Raw genomic sequence first — 22,710 nt, 5'->3', positions numbered from 1 at the left:
CATTTTGGCCTTTTTAAAAAATTCTGAAATAAACCATGGATGTCGTAGATATGCTTGTTAGATTTCCTAGGAACTATTACATGCTTCGATTCGATAAGGCTAGGCCACTTTATGACCTTTTTAGTGAAAGAAAAAGGTCAAAAACGAGTAAAATCCATAAATTAACAAGGAAATTCACTTAACCCCCATTTTGGCCTTTTTAAAAAATTCTAAAATAAACCATGGATGTCGTAGATATGCTTGTTAGATTTCCTAGGAACTATTACATGCTTCGATTCGATAAGGCTAGGCCACTTTATGACCTTTTTAGTGAAAGAAAAAGGGTCAAAAACGAGTAAAATCCGTAAATTAACAAGGAAATTCACTTAACCCTCATTTTGTCCATTTTCGAAAATGATAAAATCAACCTTGGAATTCGAATATATGCTTGTTAGATTTCATAGGAACTATTACATGCTTCGATTCGATAAGGCTAGGCCACTTTATGACCTTTTTAGTGAAAGAAAAAGGTCAAAAACGAGTAAAATCCATAAATTAACAAGGAAATTCACTTAACCCCCATTTTGGCCTTTTTAAAAAATTCTAAAATAAACCATGGATGTCGTAGATATGCTTGTTAGATTTCCTAGGAACTATTACATGCTTCGATTCGATAAGGCTAGGCCACTTTATGACCTTTTTAGTGAAAGAAAAAGGGTCAAAAACGAGTAAAATCCGTAAATTAACAAGGAAATTCACTTAACCCTCATTTTGTCCATTTTCGAAAATGATAAAATCAACCTTGGAATTCGAATATATGCTTGTTAGATTTCATAGGAACTATTACATGCTTCGATTCGATAAGGCTAGGCCACTTTATGACCTTTTTAGTGAAAGAAAAAAGGTCAAAAATGAGTAAAATCCGTATATTAACAAGGAAATTCAATTAACCCCCATTTTGGCCTTTTTAAAAAATTCTAAAATAAACCATGGATGTCGTAGATATGCTTGTTAGGTTTCCTAGGAACTATTACATGCTTCGATTCGATAAGGCTAGGCCACTTTATGACCTTTTTAGTGAAAGAAAAAGGTCAAAAACGAGTAAAATCCATAAATTAACAAGGAAATTCACTTAACCCCCATTTTGGCCTTTTTAAAAAAAATTTAAAATAAACCATGGATGTCGTAGATATGCTTGTTAGATTTCCTAGGAACTATTACATGCTTCGATTCGATAAGGCTAGGCCACTTTATGACGTTTTTAGTGAAATAAAAAGGTCAAAACGAGTAAAATCCATAAATTAACAAGGAAATTCACTTAACCCCCATTTTGGCCTTTTTAAAAAATTCTGAAATAAACCATGGATGTCGTAGATATGCTTGTTAGATTTCCTAGGAACTATTACATGCTTCGATTCGATAAGGCTAGGCCACTTTATGACCTTTTTAGTGAAAGAAAAAGGTCAAAAACGAGTAAAATCCATAAATTAACAAGGAAATTCACTTAACCCCCATTTTGGCCTTTTTAAAAAATTCTAAAATAAACCATGGATGTCGTAGATATGCTTGTTAGATTTCCTAGGAACTATTACATGCTTCGATTCGATAAGGCTAGGCCACTTTATGACCTTTTTAGTGAAAGAAAAAGGGTCAAAAACGAGTAAAATCCGTAAATTAACAAGGAAATTCACTTAACCCTCATTTTGTCCATTTTCGAAAATGATAAAATCAACCTTGGAATTCGAATATATGCTTGTTAGATTTCATAGGAACTATTACATGCTTCGATTCGATAAGGCTAGGCCACTTTATGACCTTTTTAGTGAAAGAAAAAGGTCAAAAACGAGTAAAATCCATAAATTAACAAGGAAATTCACTTAACCCCCATTTTGGCCTTTTTAAAAAATTCTAAAATAAACCATGGATGTCGTAGATATGCTTGTTAGATTTCCTAGGAACTATTACATGCTTCGATTCGATAAGGCTAGGCCACTTTATGACCTTTTTAGTGAAAGAAAAAGGGTCAAAAACGAGTAAAATCCGTAAATTAACAAGGAAATTCACTTAACCCTCATTTTGTCCATTTTCGAAAATGATAAAATCAACCTTGGAATTCGAATATATGCTTGTTAGATTTCATAGGAACTATTACATGCTTCGATTCGATAAGGCTAGGCCACTTTATGACCTTTTTAGTGAAAGAAAAAAGGTCAAAAACGAGTAAAATCCGTATATTAACAAGGAAATTCACTTAACCCTCATTTTGTCCATTTTCGAAAATGATAAAATCAACCTTGGAATTCGAATATATGCTTGTTAGATTTCATAGGAACTATTACATGCTTCGATTCGATAAGGCTAGGCCACTTTATGACCTTTTTAGTGAAAGAAAAAGGTCAAAAACGAGTAAAATCCATAAATTAACAAGGAAATTCACTTAACCCCCATTTTGGCCTTTTTAAAAAATTCTAAAATAAACCATGGATGTCGTAGATATGCTTGTTAGATTTCCTAGGAACTATTACATGCTTCGATTCGATAAGGCTAGGCCACTTTATGACCTTTTTAGTGAAAGAAAAAGGGTCAAAAACGAGTAAAATCCGTAAATTAACAAGGAAATTCACTTAACCCTCATTTTGTCCATTTTCGAAAATGATAAAATCAACCTTGGAATTCGAATATATGCTTGTTAGATTTCATAGGAACTATTACATGCTTCGATTCGATAAGGCTAGGCCACTTTATGACCTTTTTAGTGAAAGAAAAAAGGTCAAAAATGAGTAAAATCCGTATATTAACAAGGAAATTCAATTAACCCCCATTTTGGCCTTTTTAAAAAATTCTAAAATAAACCATGGATGTCGTAGATATGCTTGTTAGGTTTCCTAGGAACTATTACATGCTTCGATTCGATAAGGCTAGGCCACTTTATGACCTTTTTAGTGAAAGAAAAAGGGTCAAAAACGAGTAAAATCCGTAAATTAACAAGGAAATTCACTTAACCCTCATTTTGTCCATTTTCGAAAATGATAAAATCAACCTTGGAATTCGAATATATGCTTGTTAGATTTCATAGGAACTATTACATGCTTCGATTCGATAAGGCTAGGCCACTTTATGACCTTTTTAGTGAAAGAAAAAGGTCAAAAACGAGTAAAATCCATAAATTAACAAGGAAATTCACTTAACCCCCATTTTGGCCTTTTTAAAAAATTCTAAAATAAACCATGGATGTCGTAGATATGCTTGTTAGATTTCCTAGGAACTATTACATGCTTCGATTTGATAAGGCTAGGCCACTTTATGACCTTTTTAGTGAAAGAAAAAGGGTCAAAAACGAGTAAAATCCGTAAATTAACAAGGAAATTCACTTAACCCTCATTTTGTCCATTTTCGAAAATGATAAAATCAACCTTGGAATTCGAATATATGCTTGTTAGATTTCATAGGAACTATTACATGCTTCGATTCGATAAGGCTAGGCCACTTTATGACCTTTTTAGTGAAAGAAAAAAGGTCAAAAATGAGTAAAATCCGTATATTAACAAGGAAATTCAATTAACCCCCATTTTGGCCTTTTTAAAAAATTCTAAAATAAACCATGGATGTCGTAGATATGCTTGTTAGGTTTCCTAGGAACTATTACATGCTTCGATTCGATAAGGCTAGGCCACTTTATGACCTTTTTAGTGAAAGAAAAAGGTCAAAAACGAGTAAAATCCATAAATTAACAAGGAAATTCACTTAACCCCCATTTTGGCCTTTTTAAAAAAAATTTAAAATAAACCATGGATGTCGTAGATATGCTTGTTAGATTTCCTAGGAACTATTACATGCTTCGATTCGATAAGGCTAGGCCACTTTATGACCTTTTTAGTGAAATAAAAAGGTCAAAACGAGTAAAATCCATAAATTAACAAGGAAATTCACTTAACCCCCATTTTGGCCTTTTTAAAAAATTCTGAAATAAACCATGGATGTCGTAGATATGCTTGTTAGATTTCCTAGGAACTATTACATGCTTCGATTCGATAAGGCTAGGCCACTTTATGACCTTTTTAGTGAAAGAAAAAGGTCAAAAACGAGTAAAATCCATAAATTAACAAGGAAATTCACTTAACCCCCATTTTGGCCTTTTTAAAAAATTCTAAAATAAACCATGGATGTCGTAGATATGCTTGTTAGATTTCCTAGGAACTATTACATGCTTCGATTCGATAAGGCTAGGCCACTTTATGACCTTTTTAGTGAAAGAAAAAGGGTCAAAAACGAGTAAAATCCGTAAATTAACAAGGAAATTCACTTAACCCTCATTTTGTCCATTTTCGAAAATGATAAAATCAACCTTGGAATTCGAATATATGCTTGTTAGATTTCATAGGAACTATTACATGCTTCGATTCGATAAGGCTAGGCCACTTTATGACCTTTTTAGTGAAAGAAAAAAGGTCAAAAATGAGTAAAATCCGTATATTAACAAGGAAATTCAATTAACCCCCATTTTGGCCTTTTTAAAAAATTCTAAAATAAACCATGGATGTCGTAGATATGCTTGTTAGGTTTCCTAGGAACTATTACATGCTTCGATTCGATAAGGCTAGGCCACTTTATGACCTTTTTAGTGAAAGAAAAAGGGTCAAAAACGAGTAAAATCCGTAAATTAACAAGGAAATTCACTTAACCCTCATTTTGTCCATTTTCGAAAATGATAAAATCAACCTTGGAATTCGAATATATGCTTGTTAGATTTCATAGGAACTATTACATGCTTCGATTCGATAAGGCTAGGCCACTTTATGACCTTTTTAGTGAAAGAAAAAAGGTCAAAAATGAGTAAAATCCGTATATTAACAAGGAAATTCAATTAACCCCCATTTTGGCCTTTTTAAAAAATTCTAAAATAAACCATGGATGTCGTAGATATGCTTGTTAGGTTTCCTAGGAACTATTACATGCTTCGATTCGATAAGGCTAGGCCACTTTATGACCTTTTTAGTGAAAGAAAAAGGTCAAAAACGAGTAAAATCCATAAATTAACAAGGAAATTCACTTAACCCCCATTTTGGCCTTTTTAAAAAAAATTTAAAATAAACCATGGATGTCGTAGATATGCTTGTTAGATTTCCTAGGAACTATTACATGCTTCGATTCGATAAGGCTAGGCCACTTTATGACCTTTTTAGTGAAATAAAAAGGTCAAAACGAGTAAAATCCATAAATTAACAAGGAAATTCACTTAACCCCCATTTTGGCCTTTTTAAAAAATTCTGAAATAAACCATGGATGTCGTAGATATGCTTGTTAGATTTCCTAGGAACTATTACATGCTTCGATTCGATAAGGCTAGGCCACTTTATGACCTTTTTAGTGAAAGAAAAAGGTCAAAAACGAGTAAAATCCATAAATTAACAAGGAAATTCACTTAACCCCCATTTTGGCCTTTTTAAAAAATTCTAAAATAAACCATGGATGTCGTAGATATGCTTGTTAGATTTCCTAGGAACAATTACATGCTTCGATTCGATAAGGCTAGGCCACTTTATGACCTTTTTAGTGAAAGAAAAAGGGTCAAAAACGAGTAAAATCCGTAAATTAACAAGGAAATTCACTTAACCCTCATTTTGTCCATTTTCGAAAATGATAAAATCAACCTTGGAATTCGAATATATGCTTGTTAGATTTCATAGGAACTATTACATGCTTCGATTCGATAAGGCTAGGCCACTTTATGACCTTTTTAGTGAAAGAAAAAGGTCAAAAACGAGTAAAATCCATAAATTAACAAGGAAATTCACTTAACCCCCATTTTGGCCTTTTTAAAAAATTCTAAAATAAACCATGGATGTCGTAGATATGCTTGTTAGATTTCCTAGGAACTATTACATGCTTCGATTCGATAAGGCTAGGCCACTTTATGACCTTTTTAGTGAAAGAAAAAGGGTCAAAAACGAGTAAAATCCGTAAATTAACAAGGAAATTCACTTAACCCTCATTTTGTCCATTTTCGAAAATGATAAAATCAACCTTGGAATTCGAATATATGCTTGTTAGATTTCATAGGAACTATTACATGCTTCGATTCGATAAGGCTAGGCCACTTTATGACCTTTTTAGTGAAAGAAAAAAGGTCAAAAATGAGTAAAATCCGTATATTAACAAGGAAATTCAATTAACCCCCATTTTGGCCTTTTTAAAAAATTCTAAAATAAACCATGGATGTCGTAGATATGCTTGTTAGGTTTCCTAGGAACTATTACATGCTTCGATTCGATAAGGCTAGGCCACTTTATGACCTTTTTAGTGAAAGAAAAAGGGTCAAAAACGAGTAAAATCCGTAAATTAACAAGGAAATTCACTTAACCCTCATTTTGTCCATTTTCGAAAATGATAAAATCAACCTTGGAATTCGAATATATGCTTGTTAGATTTCATAGGAACTATTACATGCTTCGATTCGATATGGCTAGGCCACTTTATGACCTTTTTAGTGAAAGAAAAAAGGTCAAAAATGAGTAAAATCCGTATATTAACAAGGAAATTCAATTAACCCCCATTTTGGCCTTTTTAAAAAATTCTAAAATAAACCATGGATGTCGTAGATATGCTTGTTAGGTTTCCTAGGAACTATTACATGCTTCGATTCGATAAGGCTAGGCCACTTTATGACCTTTTTAGTGAAAGAAAAAGGTCAAAAACGAGTAAAATCCATAAATTAACAAGGAAATTCACTTAACCCCCATTTTGGCCTTTTTAAAAAAAATTTAAAATAAACCATGGATGTCGTAGATATGCTTGTTAGATTTCCTAGGAACTATTACATGCTTCGATTCGATAAGGCTAGGCCACTTTATGACCTTTTTAGTGAAATAAAAAGGTCAAAACGAGTAAAATCCATAAATTAACAAGGAAATTCACTTAACCCCCATTTTGGCCTTTTTAAAAAATTCAGAAATAAACCATGGATGTCGTAGATATGCTTGTTAGATTTCCTAGGAACTATTACATGCTTCGATTCGATAAGGCTAGGCCACTTTATGACCTTTTTAGTGAAAGAAAAAGGTCAAAAACGAGTAAAATCCATAAATTAACAAGGAAATTCACTTAACCCCCATTTTGGCCTTTTTAAAAAATTCTAAAATAAACCATGGATGTCGTAGATATGCTTGTTAGATTTCCTAGGAACTATTACATGCTTCGATTCGATAAGGCTAGGCCACTTTATGACCTTTTTAGTGAAAGAAAAAGGGTCAAAAACGAGTAAAATCCGTAAATTAACAAGGAAATTCACTTAACCCTCATTTTGTCCATTTTCGAAAATGATAAAATCAACCTTGGAATTCGAATATATGCTTGTTAGATTTCATAGGAACTATTACATGCTTCGATTCGATAAGGCTAGGCCACTTTATGACCTTTTTAGTGAAAGAAAAAGGTCAAAAACGAGTAAAATCCATAAATTAACAAGGAAATTCACTTAACCCCCATTTTGGCCTTTTTAAAAAATTCTAAAATAAACCATGGATGTCGTAGATATGCTTGTTAGATTTCCTAGGAACTATTACATGCTTCGATTCGATAAGGCTAGGCCACTTTATGACCTTTTTAGTGAAAGAAAAAGGGTCAAAAACGAGTAAAATCCGTAAACTAACAAGGAAATTCACTTAACCCTCATTTTGTCCATTTTCGAAAATGATAAAATCAACCTTGGAATTCGAATATATGCTTGTTAGATTTCATAGGAACTATTACATGCTTCGATTCGATAAGGCTAGGCCACTTTATGACCTTTTTAGTGAAAGAAAAAAGGTTAAAAATGAGTAAAATCCGTATATTAACAAGGAAATTCAATTAACCCCCATTTTGGCCTTTTTAAAAAATTCTAAAATAAACCATGGATGTCGTAGATATGCTTGTTAGATTTCCTAGGAACTATTACATGCTTCGATTCGATAAGGCTAGGCCACTTTATGACCTTTTTAGTGAAAGAAAAAGGGTCAAAAACGAGTAAAATCCGTAAATTAACAAGGAAATTCACTTAACCCTCATTTTGTCCATTTTCGAAAATGATAAAATCAACCTTGGAATTCGAATATATGCTTGTTAGATTTCATAGGAACTATTACATGCTTCGATTCGATAAGGCTAGGCCACTTTATGACCTTTTTAGTGAAAGAAAAAAGGTCAAAAATGAGTAAAATCCGTATATTAACAAGGAAATTCAATTAACCCCCATTTTGGCCTTTTTAAAAAATTCTAAAATAAACCATGGATGTCGTAGATATGCTTGTTAGGTTTCCTAGGAACTATTACATGCTTCGATTCGATAAGGCTAGGCCACTTTATGACCTTTTTAGTGAAAGAAAAAGGGTCAAAAACGAGTAAAATCCGTAAATTAACAAGGAAATTCACTTAACCCTCATTTTGTCCATTTTCGAAAATGATAAAATCAACCTTGGAATTCGAATATATGCTTGTTAGATTTCATAGGAACTATTACATGCTTCGATTCGATAAGGCTAGGCCACTTTATGACCTTTTTAGTGAAAGAAAAAAGGTCAAAAATGAGTAAAATCCGTATATTAACAAGGAAATTCAATTAACCCCCATTTTGGCCTTTTTAAAAAATTCTAAAATAAACCATGGATGTCGTAGATATGCTTGTTAGGTTTCCTAGGAACTATTACATGCTTCGATTCGATAAGGCTAGGCCACTTTATGACCTTTTTAGTGAAAGAAAAAGGTCAAAAACGAGTAAAATCCATAAATTAACAAGGAAATTCACTTAACCCCCATTTTGGCCTTTTTAAAAAAAATTTAAAATAAACCATGGATGTCGTAGATATGCTTGTTAGATTTCCTAGGAACTATTACATGCTTCGATTCGATAAGGCTAGGCCACTTTATGACCTTTTTAGTGAAATAAAAAGGTCAAAACGAGTAAAATCCATAAATTAACAAGGAAATTCACTTAACCCCCATTTTGGCCTTTTTAAAAAATTCTGAAATAAACCATGGATGTCGTAGATATGCTTGTTAGATTTCCTAGGAACTATTACATGCTTCGATTCGATAAGGCTAGGCCACTTTATGACCTTTTTAGTGAAAGAAAAAGGTCAAAAACGAGTAAAATCCATAAATTAACAAGGAAATTCACTTAACCCCCATTTTGGCCTTTTTAAAAAATTCTAAAATAAACCATGGATGTCGTAGATATGCTTGTTAGATTTCCTAGGAACTATTACATGCTTCGATTCGATAAGGCTAGGCCACTTTATGACCTTTTTAGTGAAAGAAAAAGGGTCAAAAACGAGTAAAATCCGTAAACTAACAAGGAAATTCACTTAACCCTCATTTTGTCCATTTTCGAAAATGATAAAATCAACCTTGGAATTCGAATATATGCTTGTTAGATTTCATAGGAACTATTACATGCTTCGATTCGATAAGGCTAGGCCACTTTATGACCTTTTTAGTGAAAGAAAAAAGGTCAAAAATGAGTAAAATCCGTATATTAACAAGGAAATTCAATTAACCCCCATTTTGGCCTTTTTAAAAAATTCTAAAATAAACCATGGATGTCGTAGATATGCTTGTTAGATTTCCTAGGAACTATTACATGCTTCGATTCGATAAGGCTAGGCCACTTTATGACCTTTTTAGTGAAAGAAAAAGGGTCAAAAACGAGTAAAATCCGTAAATTAACAAGGAAATTCACTTAACCCTCATTTTGTCCATTTTCGAAAATGATAAAATCAACCTTGGAATTCGAATATATGCTTGTTAGATTTCATAGGAACTATTACATGCTTCGATTCGATAAGGCTAGGCCACTTTATGACCTTTTTAGTGAAAGAAAAAAGGTCAAAAATGAGTAAAATCCGTATATTAACAAGGAAATTCAATTAACCCCCATTTTGGCCTTTTTAAAAAATTCTAAAATAAACCATGGATGTCGTAGATATGCTTGTTAGGTTTCCTAGGAACTATTACATGCTTCGATTCGATAAGGCTAGGCCACTTTATGACCTTTTTAGTGAAAGAAAAAGGGTCAAAAACGAGTAAAATCCGTAAATTAACAAGGAAATTCACTTAACCCTCATTTTGTCCATTTTCGAAAATGATAAAATCAACCTTGGAATTCGAATATATGCTTGTTAGATTTCATAGGAACTATTACATGCTTCGATTCGATAAGGCTAGGCCACTTTATGACCTTTTTAGTGAAAGAAAAAAGGTCAAAAATGAGTAAAATCCGTATATTAACAAGGAAATTCAATTAACCCCCATTTTGGCCTTTTTAAAAAATTCTAAAATAAACCATGGATGTCGTAGATATGCTTGTTAGGTTTCCTAGGAACTATTACATGCTTCGATTCGATAAGGCTAGGCCACTTTATGACCTTTTTAGTGAAAGAAAAAGGTCAAAAACGAGTAAAATCCATAAATTAACAAGGAAATTCACTTAACCCCCATTTTGGCCTTTTTAAAAAAAATTTAAAATAAACCATGGATGTCGTAGATATGCTTGTTAGATTTCCTAGGAACTATTACATGCTTCGATTCGATAAGGCTAGGCCACTTTATGACCTTTTTAGTGAAATAAAAAGGTCAAAACGAGTAAAATCCATAAATTAACAAGGAAATTCACTTAACCCCCATTTTGGCCTTTTTAAAAAATTCTGAAATAAACCATGGATGTCGTAGATATGCTTGTTAGATTTCCTAGGAACTATTACATGCTTCGATTCGATAAGGCTAGGCCACTTTATGACCTTTTTAGTGAAAGAAAAAGGTCAAAAACGAGTAAAATCCATAAATTAACAAGGAAATTCACTTAACCCCCATTTTGGCCTTTTTAAAAAATTCTAAAATAAACCATGGATGTCGTAGATATGCTTGTTAGATTTCCTAGAAACTATTACATGCTTCGATTCGATAAGGCTAGGCCACTTTATGACCTTTTTAGTGAAAGAAAAAGGGTCAAAAACGAGTAAAATCCGTAAATTAACAAGGAAATTCACTTAACCCTCATTTTGTCCATTTTCGAAAATGATAAAATCAACCTTGGAATTCGAATATATGCTTGTTAGATTTCATAGGAACTATTACATGCTTCGATTCGATAAGGCTAGGCCACTTTATGACCTTTTTAGTGAAAGAAAAAGGTCAAAAACGAGTAAAATCCATAAATTAACAAGGAAATTCACTTAACCCCCATTTTGGCCTTTTTAAAAAATTCTAAAATAAACCATGGATGTCGTAGATATGCTTGTTAGATTTCCTAGGAACTATTACATGCTTCGATTCGATAAGGCTAGGCCACTTTATGACCTTTTTAGTGAAAGAAAAAGGGTCAAAAACGAGTAAAATCCGTAAATTAACAAGGAAATTCACTTAACCCTCATTTTGTCCATTTTCGAAAATGATAAAATCAACCTTGGAATTCGAATATATGCTTGTTAGATTTCATAGGAACTATTACATGCTTCGATTCGATAAGGCTAGGCCACTTTATGACCTTTTTAGTGAAAGAAAAAAGGTCAAAAATGAGTAAAATCCGTATATTAACAAGGAAATTCAATTAACCCCCATTTTGGCCTTTTTAAAAAATTCTAAAATAAACCATGGATGTCGTAGATATGCTTGTTAGGTTTCCTAGGAACTATTACATGCTTCGATTCGATAAGGCTAGGCCACTTTATGACCTTTTTAGTGAAAGAAAAAGGGTCAAAAACGAGTAAAATCCGTAAATTAACAAGGAAATTCACTTAACCCTCATTTTGTCCATTTTCGAAAATGATAAAATCAACCTTGGAATTCGAATATATGCTTGTTAGATTTCATAGGAACTATTACATGCTTCGATTCGATAAGGCTAGGCCACTTTATGACCTTTTTAGTGAAAGAAAAAAGGTCAAAAATGAGTAAAATCCGTATATTAACAAGGAAATTCAATTAACCCCCATTTTGGCCTTTTTAAAAAATTCTAAAATAAACCATGGATGTCGTAGATATGCTTGTTAGGTTTCCTAGGAACTATTACATGCTTCGATTCGATAAGGCTAGGCCACTTTATGACCTTTTTAGTGAAAGAAAAAGGTCAAAAACGAGTAAAATCCATAAATTAACAAGGAAATTCACTTAACCCCCATTTTGGCCTTTTTAAAAAAAATTTAAAATAAACCATGGATGTCGTAGATATGCTTGTTAGATTTCCTCGGAACTATTACATGCTTCGATTCGATAAGGCTAGGCCACTTTATGACCTTTTTAGTGAAATAAAAAGGTCAAAACGAGTAAAATCCATAAATTAACAAGGAAATTCACTTAACCCCCATTTTGGCCTTTTTAAAAAATTCAGAAATAAACCATGGATGTCGTAGATATGCTTGTTAGATTTCCTAGGAACTATTACATGCTTCGATTCGATAAGGCTAGGCCACTTTATGACCTTTTTAGTGAAAGAAAAAGGTCAAAAACGAGTAAAATCCATAAATTAACAAGGAAATTCACTTAACCCCCATTTTGGCCTTTTTAAAAAATTCTAAAATAAACCATGGATGTCGTAGATATGCTTGTTAGATTTCCTAGGAACTATTACATGCTTCGATTCGATAAGGCTAGGCCACTTTATGACCTTTTTAGTGAAAGAAAAAGGGTCAAAAACGAGTAAAATCCGTAAATTAACAAGGAAATTCATTTAACCCTCATTTTGTCCATTTTCGAAAATGATAAAATCAACCTTGGAATTCGAATATATGCTTGTTAGATTTCATAGGAACTATTACATGCTTCGATTCGATAAGGCTAGGCCACTTTATGACCTTTTTAGTGAAAGAAAAAGGTCAAAAACGAGTAAAATCCATAAATTAACAAGGAAATTCACTTAACCCCCATTTTGGCCTTTTTAAAAAATTCTAAAATAAACCATGGATGTCGTAGATATGCTTGTTAGATTTCCTAGGAACTATTACATGCTTCGATTCGATAAGGCTAGGCCACTTTATGACCTTTTTAGTGAAAGAAAAAGGGTCAAAAACGAGTAAAATCCGTAAACTAACAAGGAAATTCACTTAACCCTCATTTTGTCCATTTTCGAAAATGATAAAATCAACCTTGGAATTCGAATATATGCTTGTTAGATTTCATAGGAACTATTACATGCTTCGATTCGATAAGGCTAGGCCACTTTATGACCTTTTTAGTGAAAGAAAAAGGTCAAAAACGAGTAAAATCCATAAATTAACAAGGAAATTCACTTAACCCCCATTTTGGCCTTTTTAAAAAATTCTAAAATAAACCATGGATGTCGTAGATATGCTTGTTAGATTTCCTAGGAACTATTACATGCTTCGATTCGATAAGGCTAGGCCACTTTATGACCTTTTTAGTGAAAGAAAAAGGGTCAAAAACGAGTAAAATCCGTAAATTAACAAGGAAATTCACTTAACCCTCATTTTGTCCATTTTCGAAAATGATAAAATCAACCTTGGAATTCGAATATATGCTTGTTAGATTTCATAGGAACTATTACATGCTTCGATTCGATAAGGCTAGGCCACTTTATGACCTTTTTAGTGAAAGAAAAAAGGTCAAAAATGAGTAAAATCCGTATATTAACAAGGAAATTCAATTAACCCCCATTTTGGCCTTTTTAAAAAATTCTAAAATAAACCATGGATGTCGTAGATATGCTTGTTAGGTTTCCTAGGAACTATTACATGCTTCGATTCGATAAGGCTAGGCCACTTTATGACCTTTTTAGTGAAAGAAAAAGGGTCAAAAACGAGTAAAATCCGTAAATTAACAAGGAAATTCACTTAACCCTCATTTTGTCCATTTTCGAAAATGATAAAATCAACCTTGGAATTCGAATATATGCTTGTTAGATTTCATAGGAACTATTACATGCTTCGATTCGATAAGGCTAGGCCACTTTATGACCTTTTTAGTGAAAGAAAAAAGGTCAAAAATGAGTAAAATCCGTATATTAACAAGGAAATTCAATTAACCCCCATTTTGGCCTTTTTAAAAAATTCTAAAATAAACCATGGATGTCGTAGATATGCTTGTTAGGTTTCCTAGGAACTATTACATGCTTCGATTCGATAAGGCTAGGCCACTTTATGACCTTTTTAGTGAAAGAAAAAGGTCAAAAACGAGTAAAATCCATAAATTAACAAGGAAATTCACTTAACCCCCATTTTGGCCTTTTTAAAAAAAATTTAAAATAAACCATGGATGTCGTAGATATGCTTGTTAGATTTCCTCGGAACTATTACATGCTTCGATTCGATAAGGCTAGGCCACTTTATGACCTTTTTAGTGAAATAAAAAGGTCAAAACGAGTAAAATCCATAAATTAACAAGGAAATTCACTTAACCCCCATTTTGGCCTTTTTAAAAAATTCAGAAATAAACCATGGATGTCGTAGATATGCTTGTTAGATTTCCTAGGAACTATTACATGCTTCGATTCGATAAGGCTAGGCCACTTTATGACCTTTTTAGTGAAAGAAAAAGGTCAAAAACGAGTAAAATCCATAAATTAACAAGGAAATTCACTTAACCCCCATTTTGGCCTTTTTAAAAAATTCTAAAATAAACCATGGATGTCGTAGATATGCTTGTTAGATTTCCTAGGAACTATTACATGCTTCGATTCGATAAGGCTAGGCCACTTTATGACCTTTTTAGTGAAAGAAAAAGGGTCAAAAACGAGTAAAATCCGTAAATTAACAAGGAAATTCACTTAACCCTCATTTTGTCCATTTTCGAAAATGATAAAATCAACCTTGGAATTCGAATATATGCTTGTTAGATTTCATAGGAACTATTACATGCTTCGATTCGATAAGGCTAGGCCACTTTATGACCTTTTTAGTGAAAGAAAAAGGTCAAAAACGAGTAAAATCCATAAATTAACAAGGAAATTCACTTAACCCCCATTTTGGCCTTTTTAAAAAATTCTAAAATAAACCATGGATGTCGTAGATATGCTTGTTAGATTTCCTAGGAACTATTACATGCTTCGATTCGATAAGGCTAGGCCACTTTATGACCTTTTTAGTGAAAGAAAAAGGGTCAAAAACGAGTAAAATCCGTAAACTAACAAGGAAATTCACTTAACCCTCATTTTGTCCATTTTCGAAAATGATAAAATCAACCTTGGAATTCGAATATATGCTTGTTAGATTTCATAGGAACTATTACATGCTTCGATTCGATAAGGCTAGGCCACTTTATGACCTTTTTAGTGAAAGAAAAAAGGTCAAAAATGAGTAAAATCCGTATATTAACAAGGAAATTCAATTAACCCCCATTTTGGCCTTTTTAAAAAATTCTAAAATAAACCATGGATGTCGTAGATATGCTTGTTAGATTTCCTAGGAACTATTACATGCTTCGATTCGATAAGGCTAGGCCACTTTATGACCTTTTTAGTGAAAGAAAAAGGGTCAAAAACGAGTAAAATCCGTAAATTAACAAGGAAATTCACTTAACCCTCATTTTGTCCATTTTCGAAAATGATAAAATCAACCTTGGAATTCGAATATATGCTTGTTAGATTTCATAGGAACTATTACATGCTTCGATTCGATAAGGCTAGGCCACTTTATGACCTTTTTAGTGAAAGAAAAAAGGTCAAAAATGAGTAAAATCCGTATATTAACAAGGAAATTCAATTAACCCCCATTTTGGCCTTTTTAAAAAATTCTAAAATAAACCATGGATGTCGTAGATATGCTTGTTAGGTTTCCTAGGAACTATTACATGCTTCGATTCGATAAGGCTAGGCCACTTTATGACCTTTTTAGTGAAAGAAAAAGGGTCAAAAACGAGTAAAATCCGTAAATTAACAAGGAAATTCACTTAACCCTCATTTTGTCCATTTTCGAAAATGATAAAATCAACCTTGGAATTCGAATATATGCTTGTTAGATTTCATAGGAACTATTACATGCTTCGATTCGATAAGGCTAGGCCACTTTATGACCTTTTTAGTGAAAGAAAAAAGGTCAAAAATGAGTAAAATCCGTATATTAACAAGGAAATTCAATTAACCCCCATTTTGGCCTTTTTAAAAAATTCTAAAATAAACCATGGATGTCGTAGATATGCTTGTTAGGTTTCCTAGGAACTATTACATGCTTCGATTCGATAAGGCTAGGCCACTTTATGACCTTTTTAGTGAAAGAAAAAGGTCAAAAACGAGTAAAATCCATAAATTAACAAGGAAATTCACTTAACCCCCATTTTGGCCTTTTTAAAAAAAATTTAAAATAAACCATGGATGTCGTAGATATGCTTGTTAGATTTCCTAGGAACTATTACATGCTTCGATTCGATAAGGCTAGGCCACTTTATGACGTTTTTAGTGAAATAAAAAGGTCAAAACGAGTAAAATCCATAAATTAACAAGGAAATTCACTTAACCCCCATTTTGGCCTTTTTAAAAAATTCTGAAATAAACCATGGATGTCGTAGATATGCTTGTTAGATTTCCTAGGAACTATTACATGCTTCGATTCGATAAGGCTAGGCCACTTTATGACCTTTTTAGTGAAAGAAAAAGGTCAAAAACGAGTAAAATCCATAAATTAACAAGGAAATTCACTTAACCCCCATTTTGGCCTTTTTAAAAAATTCTAAAATAAACCATGGATGTCGTAGATATGCTTGTTAGATTTCCTAGGAACTATTACATGCTTCGAATCGATAAGGCTAGGCCACTTTATGACCTTTTTAGTGAAAGAAAAAGGGTCAAAAACGAGTAAAATCCGTAAATTAACAAGGAAATTCACTTAACCCTCATTTTGTCCATTTTCGAAAATGATAAAATCAACCTTGGAATTCGAATATATGCTTGTTAGATTTCATAGGAACTATTACATGCTTCGATTCGATAAGGCTAGGCCACTTTATGACCTTTTTAGTGAAAGAAAAAGGTCAAAAACGAGTAAAATCCATAAATTAACAAGGAAATTCACTTAACCCCCATTTTGGCCTTTTTAAAAAATTCTAAAATAAACCATGGATGTCGTAGATATGCTTGTTAGATTTCCTAGGAACTATTACATGCTTCGATTCGATAAGGCTAGGCCACTTTATGACCTTTTTAGTGAAAGAAAAAGGGTCAAAAACGAGTAAAATCCGTAAACTAACAAGGAAATTCACTTAACCCTCATTTTGTCCATTTTCGAAAATGATAAAATCAACCTTGGAATTCGAATATATGCTTGTTAGATTTCATAGGAACTATTACATGCTTCGATTCGATAAGGCTAGGCCACTTTATGACCTTTTTAGTGAAAGAAAAAAGGTCAAAAATGAGTAAAATCCGTATATTAACAAGGAAATTCAATTAACCCCCATTTTGGCCTTTTTAAAAAATTCTAAAATAAACCATGGATGTCGTAGATATGCTTGTTAGATTTCCTAGGAACTATTACATGCTTCGATTCGATAAGGCTAGGCCACTTTATGACCTTTTTAGTGAAAGAAAAAGGGTCAAAAACGAGTAAAATCCGTAAATTAACAAGGAAATTCACTTAACCCTCATTTTGTCCATTTTCGAAAATGATAAAATCAACCTTGGAATTCGAATATATGCTTGTTAGATTTCATAGGAACTATTACATGCTTCGATTCGATAAGGCTAGGCCACTTTATGACCTTTTTAGTGAAAGAAAAAAGGTCAAAAATGAGTAAAATCCGTATATTAACAAGGAAATTCAATTAACCCCCATTTTGGCCTTTTTAAAAAATTCTAAAATAAACCATGGATGTCGTAGATATGCTTGTTAGGTTTCCTAGGAACTATTACATGCTTCGATTCGATAAGGCTAGGCCACTTTATGACCTTTTTAGTGAAAGAAAAAGGGTCAAAAACGAGTAAAATCCGTAAACTAACAAGGAAATTCACTTAACCCTCATTTTGTCCATTTTCGAAAATGATAAAATCAACCTTGGAATTCGAATATATGCTTGTTAGATTTCATAGGAACTATTACATGCTTCGATTCGATAAGGCTAGGCCACTTTATGACCTTTTTAGTGAAAGAAAAAAGGTCAAAAATGAGTAAAATCCGTATATTAACAAGGAAATTCAATTAACCCCCATTTTGGCCTTTTTAAAAAATTCTAAAATAAACCATGGATGTCGTAGATATGCTTGTTAGATTTCCTAGGAACTATTACATGCTTCGATTCGATAAGGCTAGGCCACTTTATGACCTTTTTAGTGAAAGAAAAAGGGTCAAAAACGAGTAAAATCCGTAAATTAACAAGGAAATTCACTTAACCCTCATTTTGTCCATTTTCGAAAATGATAAAATCAACCTTGGAATTCGAATATATGCTTGTTAGATTTCATAGGAACTATTACATGCTTCGATTCGATAAGGCTAGGCCACTTTATGACCTTTTTAGTGAAAGAAAAAAGGTCAAAAATGAGTAAAATCCGTATATTAACAAGGAAATTCAATTAACCCCCATTTTGGCCTTTTTAAAAAATTCTAAAATAAACCATGGATGTCGTAGATATGCTTGTTAGGTTTCCTAGGAACTATTACATGCTTCGATTCGATAAGGCTAGGCCACTTTATGACCTTTTTAGTGAAAGAAAAAGGGTCAAAAACGAGTAAAATCCGTAAATTAACAAGGAAATTCACTTAACCCTCATTTTGTCCATTTTCGAAAATGATAAAATCAACCTTGGAATTCGAATATATGCTTGTTAGATTTCATAGGAACTATTACATGCTTCGATTCGATAAGGCTAGGCCACTTTATGACCTTTTTAGTGAAAGAAAAAAGGTCAAAAATGAGTAAAATCCGTATATTAACAAGGAAATTCAATTAACCCCCATTTTGGCCTTTTTAAAAAATTCTAAAATAAACCATGGATGTCGTAGATATGCTTGTTAGGTTTCCTAGGAACTATTACATGCTTCGATTCGATAAGGCTAGGCCACTTTATGACCTTTTTAGTGAAAGAAAAAGGTCAAAAACGAGTAAAATCCATAAATTAACAAGGAAATTCACTTAACCCCCATTTTGGCCTTTTTAAAAAAAATTTAAAATAAACCATGGATGTCGTAGATATGCTTGTTAGATTTCCTAGGAACTATTACATGCTTCGATTCGATAAGGCTAGGCCACTTTATGACCTTTTTAGTGAAATAAAAAGGTCAAAACGAGTAAAATCCATAAATTAACAAGGAAATTCACTTAACCCCCATTTTGGCCTTTTTAAAAAATTCTGAAATAAACCATGGATGTCGTAGATATGCTTGTTAGATTTCCTAGGAACTATTACATGCTTCGATTCGATAAGGCTAGGCCACTTTATGACCTTTTTAGTGAAAGAAAAAGGTCAAAAACGAGTAAAATCCATAAATTAACAAGGAAATTCACTTAACCCCCATTTTGGCCTTTTTAAAAAATTCTAAAATAAACCATGGATGTCGTAGATATGCTTGTTAGATTTCCTAGGAACTATTACATGCTTCGAATCGATAAGGCTAGGCCACTTTATGACCTTTTTAGTGAAAGAAAAAGGGTCAAAAACGAGTAAAATCCGTAAATTAACAAGGAAATTCACTTAACCCTCATTTTGTCCATTTTCGAAAATGATAAAATCAACCTTGGAATTCGAATATATGCTTGTTAGATTTCATAGGAACTATTACATGCTTCGATTCGATAAGGCTAGGCCACTTTATGACCTTTTTAGTGAAAGAAAAAGGTCAAAAACGAGTAAAATCCATAAATTAACAAGGAAATTCACTTAACCCCCATTTTGGCCTTTTTAAAAAATTCTAAAATAAACCATGAATGTCGTAGATATGCTTGTTAGATTTCCTAGGAACTATTACATGCTTCGATTCGTTAAGGCTAGGCCACTTTATGACCTTTTTAGTGAAAGAAAAAGGGTCAAAAACGAGTAAAATCCGTAAATTAACAAGGAAATTCACTTAACCCTCATTTTGTCCATTTTCGAAAATGATAAAATCAACCTTGGAATTCGAATATATGCTTGTTAGATTTCATAGGAACTATTACATGCTTCGATTCGATAAGGCTAGGCCACTTTATGACCTTTTTAGTGAAAGAAAAAAGGTCAAAAATGAGTAAAATCCGTATATTAACAAGGAAATTCAATTAACCCCCATTTTGGCCTTTTTAAAAAATTCTAAAATAAACCATGGATGTCGTAGATATGCCTGTTAGGTTTCCTAGGAACTATTACATGCTTCGATTCGATAAGGCTAGGCCACTTTATGACCTTTTTAGTGAAAGAAAAAGGTCAAAAACGAGTAAAATCCATAAATTAACAAGGAAATTCACTTAACCCCCATTTTGGCCTTTTTAAAAAAAATTTAAAATAAACCATGGATGTCGTAGATATGCTTGTTAGATTTCCTAGGAACTATTACATGCTTCGATTCGATAAGGCTAGGCCACTTTATGACCTTTTTAGTGAAAGAAAAAGGGTCAAAAACGAGTAAAATCCGTAAATTAACAAGGAAATTCACTTAACCCTCATTTTGTCCATTTTCGAAAATGATAAAATCAACCTTGGAATTCGAATATATGCTTGTTAGATTTCATAGGAACTATTACATGCTTCGATTCGATAAGGCTAGGCCACTTTATGACCTTTTTAGTGAAAGAAAAAAGGTCAAAAATGAGTAAAATCCGTATATTAACAAGGAAATTCAATTAACCCCCATTTTGGCCTTTTTAAAAAATTCTAAAATAAACCATGGATGTCGTAGATATGCTTGTTAGGTTTCCTAGGAACTATTACATGCTTCGATTCGATAAGGCTAGGCCACTTTATGACCTTTTTAGTGAAAGAAAAAGGTCAAAAACGAGTAAAATCCATAAATTAACAAGGAAATTCACTTAACCCCCATTTTGGCCTTTTTAAAAAAAATTTAAAATAAACCATGGATGTCGTAGATATGCTTGTTAGATTTCCTAGGAACTATTACATGCTTCGATTCGATAAGGCTAGGCCACTTTATGACCTTTTTAGTGAAATAAAAAGGTCAAAAACGAGTAAAATTCATAAATTAACAAGGAAATTCACTTAACCCCCATTTTGGCCTTTTTAAAAAATTCTGAAATAAACCATGGATGTCGTAGATATGCTTGTTAGATTTCCTAGGAACTATTACATGCTTCGATTCGATAAGGCTAGGCCACTTTATGACCTTTTTAGTGAAAGAAAAAGGTCAAAAACGAGTAAAATCCATAAATTAACAAGGAAATTCACTTAACCCCCATTTTGGCCTTTTTAAAAAATTCTAAAATAAACCATGGATGTCGTAGATATGCTTGTTAGATTTCCTAGGAACTATTACATGCTTCGATTCGATAAGGCTACGTCACTTTATGACCTTTTTAGTGAAAGAAAAAGGGTCAAAAACGAGTAAAATCCGTAAATTAACAAGGAAATTCACTTAACCCTCATTTTGTCCATTTTCGAAAATGATAAAATCAACCTTGGAATTCGAATATATGCTTGTTAGATTTCATAGGAACTATTACATGCTTCGATTCGATAAGGCTAGGCCACTTTATGACCTTTTTAGTGAAAGAAAAAAAGGTCAAAAATGAGTAAAATCCGTATATTAACAAGGAAATTCAATTAACCCCCATTTTGGCCTTTTTAAAAAATTCTAAAATAAACCATGGATGTCGTAGATATGCTTGTTAGGTTTCCTAGGAACTATTACATGCTTCGATTCGATAAGGCTAGGCCACTTTATGACCTTTTTAGTGAAAGAAAAAGGTCAAAAACGAGTAAAATCCATAAATTAACAAGGAAATTCACTTAACCCCCATTTTGGCCTTTTTAAAAAAAAATTAAAATAAACCATGGATGTCGTAGATATGCTTGTTAGATTTCCTAGGAACTATTACATGCTTCGATTCGATAAGGCTAGGCCACTTTATGACCTTTTTAGTGAAATAAAAAGGTCAAAAACGAGTAAAATTCATAAATTAACAAGGAAATTCACTTAACCCCCATTTTGGCCTTTTTAAAAAATTCTGAAATAAACCATGGATGTCGTAGATATGCTTGTTAGATTTCCTAGGAACTATTACATGCTTCGATTCGATAAGGCTAGGCCACTTTATGACCTTTTTAGTGAAAGAAAAAGGTCAAAAACGAGTAAAATCCATAAATTAACAAGGAAATTCACTTAACCCCCATTTTGGCCTTTTTAAAAAATTCTAAAATAAACCATGGATGTCGTAGATATGCTTGTTAGATTTCCTAGGAACTATTACATGCTTCGATTCGATAAGGCTACGTCACTTTATGACCTTTTTAGTGAAAGAAAAAGGGTCAAAAACGAGTAAAATCCGTAAATTAACAAGGAAATTCACTTAACCCTCATTTTGTCCATTTTCGAAAATGATAAAATCAACCTTGGAATTCGAATATATGCTTGTTAGATTTCATAGGAACTATTACATGCTTCGATTCGATAAGGCTAGGCCACTTTATGACCTTTTTAGTGAAAGAAAAAAGGTCAAAAATGAGTAAAATCCGTATATTAACAAGGAAATTCAATTAACCCCCATTTTGGCCTTTTTAAAAAATTCTAAAATAAACCATGGATGTCGTAGATATGCTTGTTAGGTTTCCTAGGAACTATTACATGCTTCGATTCGATAAGGCTAGGCCACTTTATGACCTTTTTAGTGAAA

The sequence above is a fragment of the Medicago sativa genome, chromosome 8, assembly GCF_051527215.1.
Source record: "Medicago sativa cultivar Bolivia chromosome 8, Bolivia_mono, whole genome shotgun sequence".
Classification (NCBI taxonomy): domain Eukaryota; kingdom Viridiplantae; phylum Streptophyta; class Magnoliopsida; order Fabales; family Fabaceae; genus Medicago; species Medicago sativa.
This window is presented reverse-complemented; position numbering follows the sequence as displayed.